The sequence below is a fragment of the Sinocyclocheilus rhinocerous genome, unplaced genomic scaffold, assembly GCF_001515625.1.
Source record: "Sinocyclocheilus rhinocerous isolate Xijiao unplaced genomic scaffold, SAMN03320098_v1.1 scaffold445, whole genome shotgun sequence".
In the NCBI taxonomy this organism is placed as follows: Eukaryota; Metazoa; Chordata; class Actinopteri; order Cypriniformes; family Cyprinidae; genus Sinocyclocheilus; species Sinocyclocheilus rhinocerous.
The window spans coordinates 97,553-109,334 of NW_015645566.1; the positions used below are offsets into that span (position 1 = coordinate 97,553).

Sequence of the window (11,782 nt, forward strand, 5' to 3'; positions counted from 1 at the left end):
CGACCGTTGCGTACATCAACCGACAAGGTGGTCGCGCTCCTGTCGCATGTTGCAACTCTGACCTCCTTTGGAGTCAGAAGCATCTGAGGTCGCTTCGTGCTGTTCACATTCCTGGGCTGCTCAACCGGGCAGCCGACGAGCTGTCCCGAGCTGCGCTCCCGGGAGAATGGCGACTCCATCCCCAGACGGTCCAGCTGGTTTGGAGACGTTTCAGAGCCTACTTATACTCACGCTGTGATCAGCGGCAGCTGGATGCAATAATCTAGTCTAAATTTAGTTTACACTCGAAGTAGATTGGTCTCTCTAAGCGAGATCCCAATTCGTCGGTCATCCGACGAGACGTCTCCTTCCCTCCTTCAGGGAACGAAGGTTACCATACGTAACCGAGACGTTTCCATCGTCAAAGTGCGTGCGCATATCCACAGAAATCCTGACGTGTGTGAACAAAATAACAACATTGTCGAGTCAAGTTAGCTGCGGTAAAAGGCGATAACTGGCAGGACAATAAACCACTGATTCCTGCAGTGAGTGCGATCCAAGTTACACCCATTGACCTCAAACAATACCAGAAAAATCTGTGGGTCTCTGATGGGAAGCTTGCACGACACTTAAAGCATGATCAGATGGTTAAAGTCACTGAAGGCATAGTTATTTAGAGATTACAAATTTGTTGTACCAGAGGCCCTCCAAAAACCAATAATCAAATTATATCATGATTATTCTCATGTATCTGCCGCAAAAACTTTGCAACTGATACAAAGACAATTTTGGTGGCCAGGAATGCCAGCAGACACTGAAAGATGGTTTAACACCTTTTTAGTGTGTGCCACTGTTAACCGGGGGAAATTAGGCCGAAAAATTTGCGTAGGCCAGAACCACCTAAAGGACCCTGGGAGTTCCTACAATTGGATTTTTATTTGTCCGCTACCCAGTGCAAAAGGAGGGTATCGCTATTGCCTCGTGATAATTTACAAATTCTCAAAATGGGTTAAAGCAATTCCCACTCGTAACAACATAGCTAATACGGTGTATTTAGTATTTAGCGTGTAATAGCCAACCAAATTATCCCTCTATGGGGAGCACCAATTAAAACTGAATCCGATCAAGGGACTAATTTTACCGGACAGGTCATGCAAAATATGTGCAAAATGCTGAACATCAAGCAAAGATTTCATATTTCATATTTCATATAGACCACAAAGTTCGAGGATTGTTGAACGTGTGAATCGCACCATCAAAGAAAATATCACTAAACAAATAGCACAACACCAGAACAGGTGGATTGATGCCTTACCCACGGTTCTAACTGTATTGCGAGCAACTCCATCAAAAGCCACGGGTATTAGCCCATATGAACTTATGACTGGAAGGGTGATGAAGTTACCCATTGATCCAGAGATCTCCCCTGCAGACTTGGGGCTCCTCATGCTCGCAACTCAACAAACTGTGTTGATGCAGTTGCGAGAAAGATTGAAGCTGTGGTACACACAGGCTGCACTAAAGCAACAGCAGTCTGACTTGATGAATGATGCACAGTTCAACCCAAACTCTGAAACAAAATTTTCAGAAGGAGACATTGTGATGGTGCGTGTTTTTGTGAAACAAAATGCGTTTTGCCCTAGATGGCATGGACCCTATGAAATCAAAGCTGTTTGTAACAGCTGTGTGGCCGTGACCATCAGAAGGAAATTAAGATGGTACCACATGTCCCAATGCAAACTGTTTAAAGGTTCATTGAATTAATTATGATCTTTTTCCTTTCAGGACAGTCACTGCAATTCCATGGAGGCCGGATTCCAGGACAGTATCTGGACCCACCTGCATCGAATTGGGACAACGAGTCACCCTCACACACACCCTAGGATGTGGGAGATGGGTATGGAAATATACCAAGGGGCCATACACAGCGATCACATACAAAGACAGTCACATGGCTTCCCGGATTAGTACCGGAACCAAATTGTGCAACAAAAATTTGCTGTAAGACAGGGTCTACCCATCTCCCAGACAGTAACATTACAGGATACACAGGTGCACCACATTTTCTCCATAACATTACTGGCTGGTTCCAAGAAAAAGAATATCCAGACTCAGAGATGTACACCATGTATGAAGGCAACAACAATGGTGCAGATCCTAAAATGTGTTACTCCACCAAGGATCTAGAACCAGCAACATATTGGTGCAGACCCTCAGTAACACATTAACAACACACACCTAAAATTTACAGAAATGATTTTCAATTTGACACAACCATTAATTGATAATACATTAAAAACATTTGTTTGGACAAGCCGAAAGGAAGGTACATACTGTGTGGGAAGGTGTGAAACAAACATGGATGATTTCACAAATCCTAATAATTTTTAATGGACTTTACATCATTGCTTTAATCTAACTACTTGTGGCTATAGTAAACCCACACAGTGTCCAAAATTACATCCCCCACCTGCCGGTGTCTAATCAAAGAAAATGTTAATAAAACCTTGCTTCATGATGTTAATCTTGTAATGACACATGTGACATACAATATCTCTAATATTTTGTCTGCTTATGTAAAGCACTGTAGCTTTAATGACAAAACTTGTACATGGCTACAGTCACGCATCGATGATTTACTTTCTGATTAAAAAACTAGACTTGCAGTCCAAATACCGTCTGTCCGCACCAAACGAGACTTATTTGGTAATAAAGCAGGCCTTTTTGGCTCAGCCAATTCCATAGCAAATACTAACCAAATTACTGGACAATCTCAACTCTCAACATGGTTGGCAAATCAGATGGCCACTGGTTTCCAGCATATCACCAATAGTAATGAAAACATTATCAAAGCAGTCAGATCTGAAGTGCAGGCGCTTCTCACGATCAGCCATACAATTTTCAATCAGACCCGTACCATCGAGCGTGATTTAGCCTGTAGAACATATGCACAAGATTTGTTTACAGCAGCAAGACAAGAGATTTTAGATCTTCGTCTTCATAAGACCCCTAGACATGTCTTAAAAGATCTTATTGAAATTTTAGATTTGCATAGTTGGCTTATGTCAGAGAAAATGAAAGGCATTAACTATTCTGAACTATTGTCAACATTAATGATGTATACAGGAAATGAATGTACTGGCTGTATTGGATTTTTCAAAAAGCCAAAAATCAGGAACTCACGCAACACACATGCCATACAACAAAACAATAACATTTCTAATCTGACAGGAAGATCTGGGAGAAAGACCATTTGCCCATCTATCCCTTCACCCATTCTTAGGCCCCTCCTTCCTGCCTGAGCAGATGGCCCAAGGCCATAAAAGTTGACTTAGGGGTGTCAAAAACTCAAGTTTAGTAACTTGAGTTCTTGAAACCCCTAAGTCAACTTTTATGGCCTGGGCCATCTGCTCAGGAAGGAAGGAGGGGACTGTAAAATTCTGAAGATATAGTAAATGCATGTTATATGTATAGTTACTTATATCATGCATTTACTATATCTTCAGAATTCATAAGCATAACCCTTTCATGTTTGGTATCAATTGTACAGTCCCGGTGCGATTGGAAATATGACCTCAGTCTCATATCAGTAGAACAGACCAAAAATAAAGATCTCAAATCTGAGGAAAATTCTGTTCTTCTGGTGTGGGTTGTGCCCCTGATAAGGTCATTTCCAGATGTTGTTTTTTCTCAGGTCACTTCATGTCCCAGCAAAAGTTCTGTGAAGTTTTTATAATTTATGGTTGTTTTTTCTGTTTTGGGTATTTATAACTTATAACGTTTTCTGTAAACAAATTATCTTTTTATTTTTGAATATTAGACAATATTTTTTTTAACGTTTTTTCTATTGCATATTTCTTAGTTAAATATTTGTTTCTGTGTACCCATTAATTACTTTATCAGTCAGTCATTGTTTTAAGTTGTTATGTTTCACTCTAATTGATTGCCTCTATGCAAATACATTTTTATAATCAACTGCTTTTTTTTTCATAGTGGCACAAACCAGAGAGAGAATGCTGTTCTGGGCACTAGGTTTGTTTTGGAAAAGTTTGACATATCAATAAACACTGGGAAATGAATTCAAAATATGTGATTCATAATGTTATTAATAAATAATATTTATTTATTTATTTATCTATTCATTTATTTATTTTTTATATTCCTATAGTTCAACTGGCAGAGCTATAATGGAAATATTGTAGGGTTAATTTCCAGAAAACACATAAGTGATTAATTATTTACCTTTAATACACTGTAAATGTTAGAGAAGCCAATTTCAATAGTAGAAAAATACTGCATGTTTGAATATTTGTATAAGTATGTGTTTTTTTTTTTTTGGTAAAGGAAACATTTTGAATTTTATCAGTTATTTTTCACTTAGTATAAGCAAACTTTTGAGTTTAAATATTGTACATTAATTAATATTAGTGTAAGCAATGTTTACAATGGGAACATTATGCCTGTGTTGGAAAAAAAATCACTGTAATCAAATTTATTGCTGCATCAGGTTAACCCCACGATGCAATCTGTTGTTGCAGTTTTATTGAGTGGGGACAAATAAATCTTTAACTGATTATCTGTTTGTTCACCACAAGAACCCGGAAGATCCTGTCATAAATGACCATATATGGACAAATAAGTGTGACGCCTCTGCTCCCAGGTTGCCATTGGCTTTGCAGTTCCCTTGGCACTTTTCAGCTCTCTGTCTGTCTTTTCTGTTTGGGCAAAAGAAGGCCATGTTCATTCCTCATCCCCAACAGGACTGGTTTGACTGGCTTGCTGTGACTGATTTTCTTTGCATTTTTGGTCTTCAGCTGTAAAACAAGAAAATATATATTGACCCCATGTTTAATTATTATTGTTGTTTAAACAAATTAAGACAGTTATAATTATATACTTCAAGCTCAAGTTCCTTGGCAACTCTCGCAGGCTTCTAAGTTCATTTGTATACATCAGATTCAGAGTCTGCGAAAAGTCCATCATGCAAACTTTCAGTTTCTACCTTACAACAGAGCACAAAAGAATGTGTAAGTGAGTGAGGGGAGTAAAGGAATAAGATGAAGATAAATAGGCAGAGAAAGGCAGAATTTTGTGTATAAGTTTAACGGAATGAGAGGAAAGCAGCATTAGAAAAATCTGTATTCTTCAAGCTATATTAATATTAATTCTTTTAAACATGCTGCCGGTATTGTTGTAAGCAGTTTGAAGGCCTCTTCACACCAAGGATGAGTTCACACCGCAGCTATTTAACATTTAATGACACAGAGGAACAATATCATTGATATCTCTTTCAGAACTATTTATTTTCCACAGCTGATGAACAATAAAAACCATTGACAGCCAATCAGAATCCACCAGACTTTAAAGAGCTTGAGCATTTAAATGACAGACAATATAAATGCAACGCATGCTTATAATAAAATGAACGTTATCGTCTGTTGGTGTGGATGCTAAAATAGTTCTTATTATAGTTATTGTTCTTGGTGTGAACGGCTTTAAATGATTCGATTGGCCAAATTAACTGAAGATCTGATTTGTCACATGACAAGTTAAACTAGGATTTCCAGACTCTTGCTTCTTAGACCGATGTGTTCAATAAAAATCAACATGGAAAGAAAGGCAGACTCTGAGGTGTGGACAGATATCATGTACTGTTAGAACAGGAAGAGACGGCGCCAATTTGTAAAGGTTAATAAAAAAATACAATGGACTTAACCCATTTAATCCCAAATTTTCCCCAGACATTAAAATATCCAAATGATGTGTCATTGGTAACCCTTTGAAATAATAATATTTTTTTTTTTTTTGAAAAAGGGTGTATGAAAAATTGTTTTATGGTCGGTCACAATTGTGACTGGTGAGATAATGTGTGTACTGAATTAACATATTTCTGCAGTCATAAAAATGATTATATATCTTAGCCCAGCTATTTTAAACTGTTTGATCACATTCTATGGTTACTATTATGCATAAAAAAACCTTATGCTATGATAGGAACACTGAGATAAAAGAGAAAAAAAAATACAACCATCAACATTTCAAAATTGTTACTTTTTTGTAACATACATCATACATTTTTTTATATTATTAATATATCACTAATTTTTATATTAGTGCTACCAGTATTACAACAGCAATATTGTAACTTATTTCTTACATTTGAATTTTTGATTTAGTGCAGTATTTTGTCATCGCAACATTTCAGTGCAATTTTCACTAACAACTACAACTGGATTTATATTGTATATCTAAGTTCACGGTTATCCCACCGGTCACTATTGTGACCATCAAGATGTTTACTCATTCTATGACCACACTCAACAAAACTAAATATATGTGAATGCATATATTAATACTAGACACCCTAACGATAATGTGTACCAAAAATCTTTGTCATATCTTTGTTAACATTAGGGTGACCAAACATGCCATTTTCCCAGGATGCGTCCTGGCCAGGATTTCTATATTGCCTAAAATATCTAGGTTTTGGCTTTGTTTGCGTGTGCAGATCGATCGGTGTATGACATCAAAGTACCATACAGACGGTTATTCTTTCGAAACGCTCTCGAGGTACTTTGATGTCAAACACTGATCGGTCTGAGCCGCACTGCTTTTAAGTCGAACACACCTAATATGTACACGTAATTCCATCGCTTTGACCGTAGATCCCACCTTCTCACACGCCACGATTGACCAATAACATGCAAGCATTGTACATAATGGACCAAACTACTTTTCGATCATTACCTTCAGCAAGCATGAAAACAGGAAAACAAAGCCAAAACAAATCCTGGCCAGGACGCGTCCTGGGAAAATGGCACATATGGTCACCCTAAGTTAACATACTTTACTAGCCTTTTGTTTTGGAGCTTTGATGCAGCCATCATCTTCTCAAGGCACAAACAGGAATTAAACTGCTCTGGTCATGTGACAATTTGCACGAACCATGTGAAACTGCACATACAGCGGGTAAAATAAGTATTGAACACGTCACCATTTTCCTCAGTAAATATATTTCTAAAGGTGCTGTTGACATGAAATTTTCACCAGATGTCAGTAACAATCCAAGTAATCCATACATACAAAAAGCAAAACAAATATGTTCAGAAATTAAGTTGTCAAATTAAGTTGAGAAATTAAGTAAAGTGGAATGACGCAGGGAAAAAGTATTGAACACATGAAAAAAGGGTATGGATATGGAAAGCCAAGACACCAGCTGAAATCTATCAGTAATTAGAAAGCAAACCTGCCCCTTTTCAGTGGAAATTAATATTAGTTGGTTCAGTCCCAACTGATGGCCTAACGGATGACACTTTGGTCATAAGGTGTCTCAAACATTTCATGATGGGTAAAAGCAAAGAGCTCTCTCAAGACCTTCGCAACCTTATTGTTGAAAAACATACTAATGGCATTGGTTACAGAAGGATTTCTATACTTCTGAATGTTCCAATGAGCACTGTTGGGGCCATAATCTGGAAGTGGAAAGAACAATTTCACCATAAACCGGCCACGACCAGGTGCTCCTCGCAAGATTTCTGACAGAGGAGTGAAAAGAATTATCAGAAGAGTTGTCCAAGAGCCAAGGACCACTTGTAGAGAGCTTCAGAAAGACCTAGAATTAGCATGTACAATTGTTTCAAAGAAAACAATAAGTAATGCACTCAACCGCCGTGGGCTGTATGCATGCTCACCACGCAAGGCTTGTTGAAGCTTGTTTAAAGTTTGCTGTACAACATTTAGACAAGCCTGTGAAATACTGGGAGAATATAGTCTGGTCAGATGAGACAAAAATTGTACTCTTTGGATGCCATAATACACACCATGTTTGGAGGTCAAATGGAACTGCAGATCACCCCAAAACATCATTGTGTAGCACTGGCAAAATTCATATAATTGGAGGAAGGATGAATGGAAAAATGTACAGAGACAATCTTGATAAAAATCTGCTGCCATCTACCAGGATGATGAAGATGAAACAAGGGTGGACATTGCAATGCATGCGACTAGTTTCTCCATACAGCAGGCGTCTTGAAGGCTTTTGTACAAAGTATTAAATAAATTTCAGTAAGCGTGTTCAATACTTTTTCCCTGGGTTAATCTGCACAATAGTGACTGTAAAAAAAAAAATTAATTTGTAAAGCTCAAAAAACCTTACTTTATGATAAATACTCTTGACTACTTACAATGGGCACAATCTGCATGAGAGTTGAGGCAATGGCCAATGACAGCAGTAGGAGTAAAAGTCGTAGAATTTTGTATGGGCATGCTTGTACAATATCATATGAATTTGCTGATTTGGTAAATTGTATGAATTATTACTACTTCGACATGATGCTTTTCTGGGGGTTCTTCCTGATGGGGCCGTGGGGTATGTAAACCAAAGTTTAAGAAATATCACATGCTGTGCAAAATGTAACTGCAGTAAAGTTCAGTCAAGGTGCTCAGACCAACACAGACATACCATTGGAAGTGTTTGACTTTGCAGCTTTTGGTCTTCTCCATAAACGCACAAGATGGTCAAATTCAAATCCCTTTCAGCTGAAATGAAGAGAAATATATACATGTTGAGACAGCGTGTTAAAAATGATCTGTGACCAAAATATTTGAGAGGAAGGACTGTAAGGAAAGTTATAATTAACACATAAAATAAGGATGCATTCATTAAAGCAAATCATTAAACATTACCTGTGAAGGGTTGAACCTTTGAAGGACTTGTTCAGCCTCCTTGGCAGCCTCTTCAAGATCAGCATTGGGAGCTTTGAGTTCAAGTTCCCTGTTAATTCTAGCAGCTTTCTGACAGAATTGGTCAAAATTTGATTCGGAGATAAAAAAAAAAAAAAGGCCATGATTAACCACAGAAAGAGAGAGAACAAAATTATATGCAAATGAATCGTGGATTACAGTTTGGAAAAATAGGAAAGGAAAAGCAGAGAGAGAAGAGCGATAGAGAGAGAGAAGAGCGATAGAGAGAGAGAGAGTGATAGAAAGAGAGAGAGAGAGAGAGAGACTTTTACAAGAGATGGCTTCTTAAAAGAGCTGCTGGATTACAGGTTGTTGTGGAGTATGTGATCTGACGTAACTGCAAAACAGAAAAAAAATATTGAATTACAATCACTTCACAAAAAGTTATTAAAGGCATGGCAAGCGTTGTGGTTACTGTGCTTTACATAGTTTACAGTAAAAACAGTTACTGTGGTAAAAGCATGGAAATTGTTGTTGTTACTGTGCTTTAACTACAAATACCACAGTAAAACTACGGTTACTGAGGTAAACCCATAGTAAATGTTGTGGTTATTGTGTTTTAACTACAAATACCACAGTAAAAGTACAGTCACTGTGGTAAAACACATGAAAAAATACTATAGTAAATTTATAGTAAATACTGTAATGTTTTTGAACCATATGTAAACCTTACAAGTGATGGGGAAGATGTAAAAGAAGGGCAACAACCACAGTGTGTTTCCTTGCAAGTACAACAATTTATTGAACACAAAAGGTAATTAGAAGTGGCAAAGAAACAAAAGGAACAAAAACGAGGTTAAACCCACTACAGACCATAAGGTTTCCCAATCATATAGAATGGCAATTCCTCTGCAAAAAATACACTCAATCACAGCACAAAACCCAATAACACTACAAGTGTCAAAACCTAACGCTCACTTGACTCAAACCACTACAAATTGCTCCCCCTCACCTTAACGGAGTTAACCATGTATAGGAAAATGGGAACCCCACTGTTGTTTGTTGGTTCAAACAAAACAAATAAACAAAACAAAACAAAAACACAATCTCACAATAAATTCAAGCCACTTCATCACAATGTAACATTTAAAGTCATATCTTAAGACCCAACATCAAGCCACCAATATTTTCAAAAAAAGTAAACGGCAATTGTGCATCATCTGTAAAAACAAAGAAAATACAATTCATGATTGCCCCTTTAAAATATTGGAATTAAAAACACTTAACACAATAAATCATAACACACAACTTACAATAGAAAAGCTTAAAAACTAATTTTACATACTCCAATAATTCAATTAAAATCAGTATACCTGGTATTAAAATCAAATACCGGTGTTATTGAATAAATCTACTCAATTCTCTGAAGCACCCATCAGTATATCTCCAGTAAGCACACTATACAAAATAAAAACAAACAAACACACATTAAAACTAAACACACTAACTATAACCATGAGAGTCACAACCCTTACCTCCACAATTTACTTCCATACTGCTCGCGAGACAACTAGTCGTTTCATCTATCACACAGCCTTGAAACATGCCACACAGCTTCTCCTGCTTAGCACATGGTACCACAAAGAGGAAGCCCAAAAAGTTTGATTTCCTCTTTATAATAAAACTTTTTGGAAAACTCATGGGGTTTGTAGTCCAAACTCATTTGTAGTCCTAAATAAGCCTAAAATAGAGCCACTACCAATACTACCCCCACCCCATTACAATACACCCCGCTTAATTTAAATCGATGTCCCGTCGATCAAATTTCTATGACCACGGTCGAAAAAACAGGGTATTTGTACCATTGAAGAGTTCTGTCATCGGGACAGAGATATAACCCTTTGGCTGGACTTCTCAACACACTGCTGACTGAAAAAGATGATGTGGATTTGTATGCTGTCCTGCTGTGGACCGTGTTGTCCGTATTACTTGCACAGGCTGCTCCTGTTGTTGACTCACTGGGTCCACCTGTCGCTGCACAGGCTGTTCCTGTTGTTGACATGGCGGTAAAGTCAACTCATCAGGATCACCTTCTTCTGCTGGAAGTGGCATGCATAACACATTCTCTGCAGGCACATCAGGTTCACTTGACACCATGACTATCATATCATCCCTTCTCCCCCCTCAGGACCTTCACTCAAAGGGAATAGTCCTGGACTTTCTGTTTGACCATCTGATGGGACACAAACTGTTTGCAACTCACTATGGTGTATTTGTCTCACTTTTCCACCATCAACTGGAACAATAGAATATACAGACCCTTGACCTTCAGGACATCGAACAATTCGGTAAGTGGTTGGGTCCCAGGCATCCTGGATTTTCCTTCTGCCTTTATGGTCATGTGCTCTTTGATATACCAGCTGGCCTTCCCTTAAGGACATCTGCGACACCTTAGCATAATTTACACGGGTAATACCTTATTTTATGTAATACATTACAGGGGTAATACATTCAGTGCCGGCCCATAGGGTTGTGGGGCCCTAGGCAGCAGGGGTGGATCTAGAAAATAATTTTAAGGTGGCAAAGGGGTGGCATGGGGTCTGTGAGGGGTGGCAGCACCAAAGCAAGCCCCCATGCATTGAGGATTTATGGTCTGACATACACAGTTGTGTTCACAAATATTGTATTACCATTAAGTAATCATCTATACTGTTTAAAATGAAAAATAAATAACAACATTTCAATATCCATCATGGCACCAAGTCAATAAAACCTCAACAGGTTATAAATGAATTATAAATAATAAAAATAATTATAAATAAATTATAAACAAACTCAATCAACCATATACTCTAGCAACACCCCAACAACTGCATAACAAGAGCCTAGCAACCACCCAAAATATCCTAGCAACCAACTAGCAACACTTTAGCAAACATCTAACCGACCAAACCATTTACGATTTGAAACAAGACTTTAAGACAAGCCAGCATAAATTTGTCTTTCAAACTTTGTATTTTTCAGCTGCTTGCACACGTTTTCAAAACTTTGCCTCTTTTTTTCAAAACTTTACACACAAATCCAAGAATTGCACACACAAAGCAAAATATCTCACATCTCT

General features: G+C 37.8%; 1 pseudogene; it reads left to right on the plus strand.

Annotated features, from left to right (window-relative positions):
- Nucleotides 1–1,515: 1,515 nt before the first annotated feature.
- Nucleotides 1,516–3,281, plus strand: LOC107706717 (uncharacterized; annotated as a pseudogene).
- The last annotated feature ends 8,501 nt before the right edge of the window (nucleotides 3,282–11,782 follow it).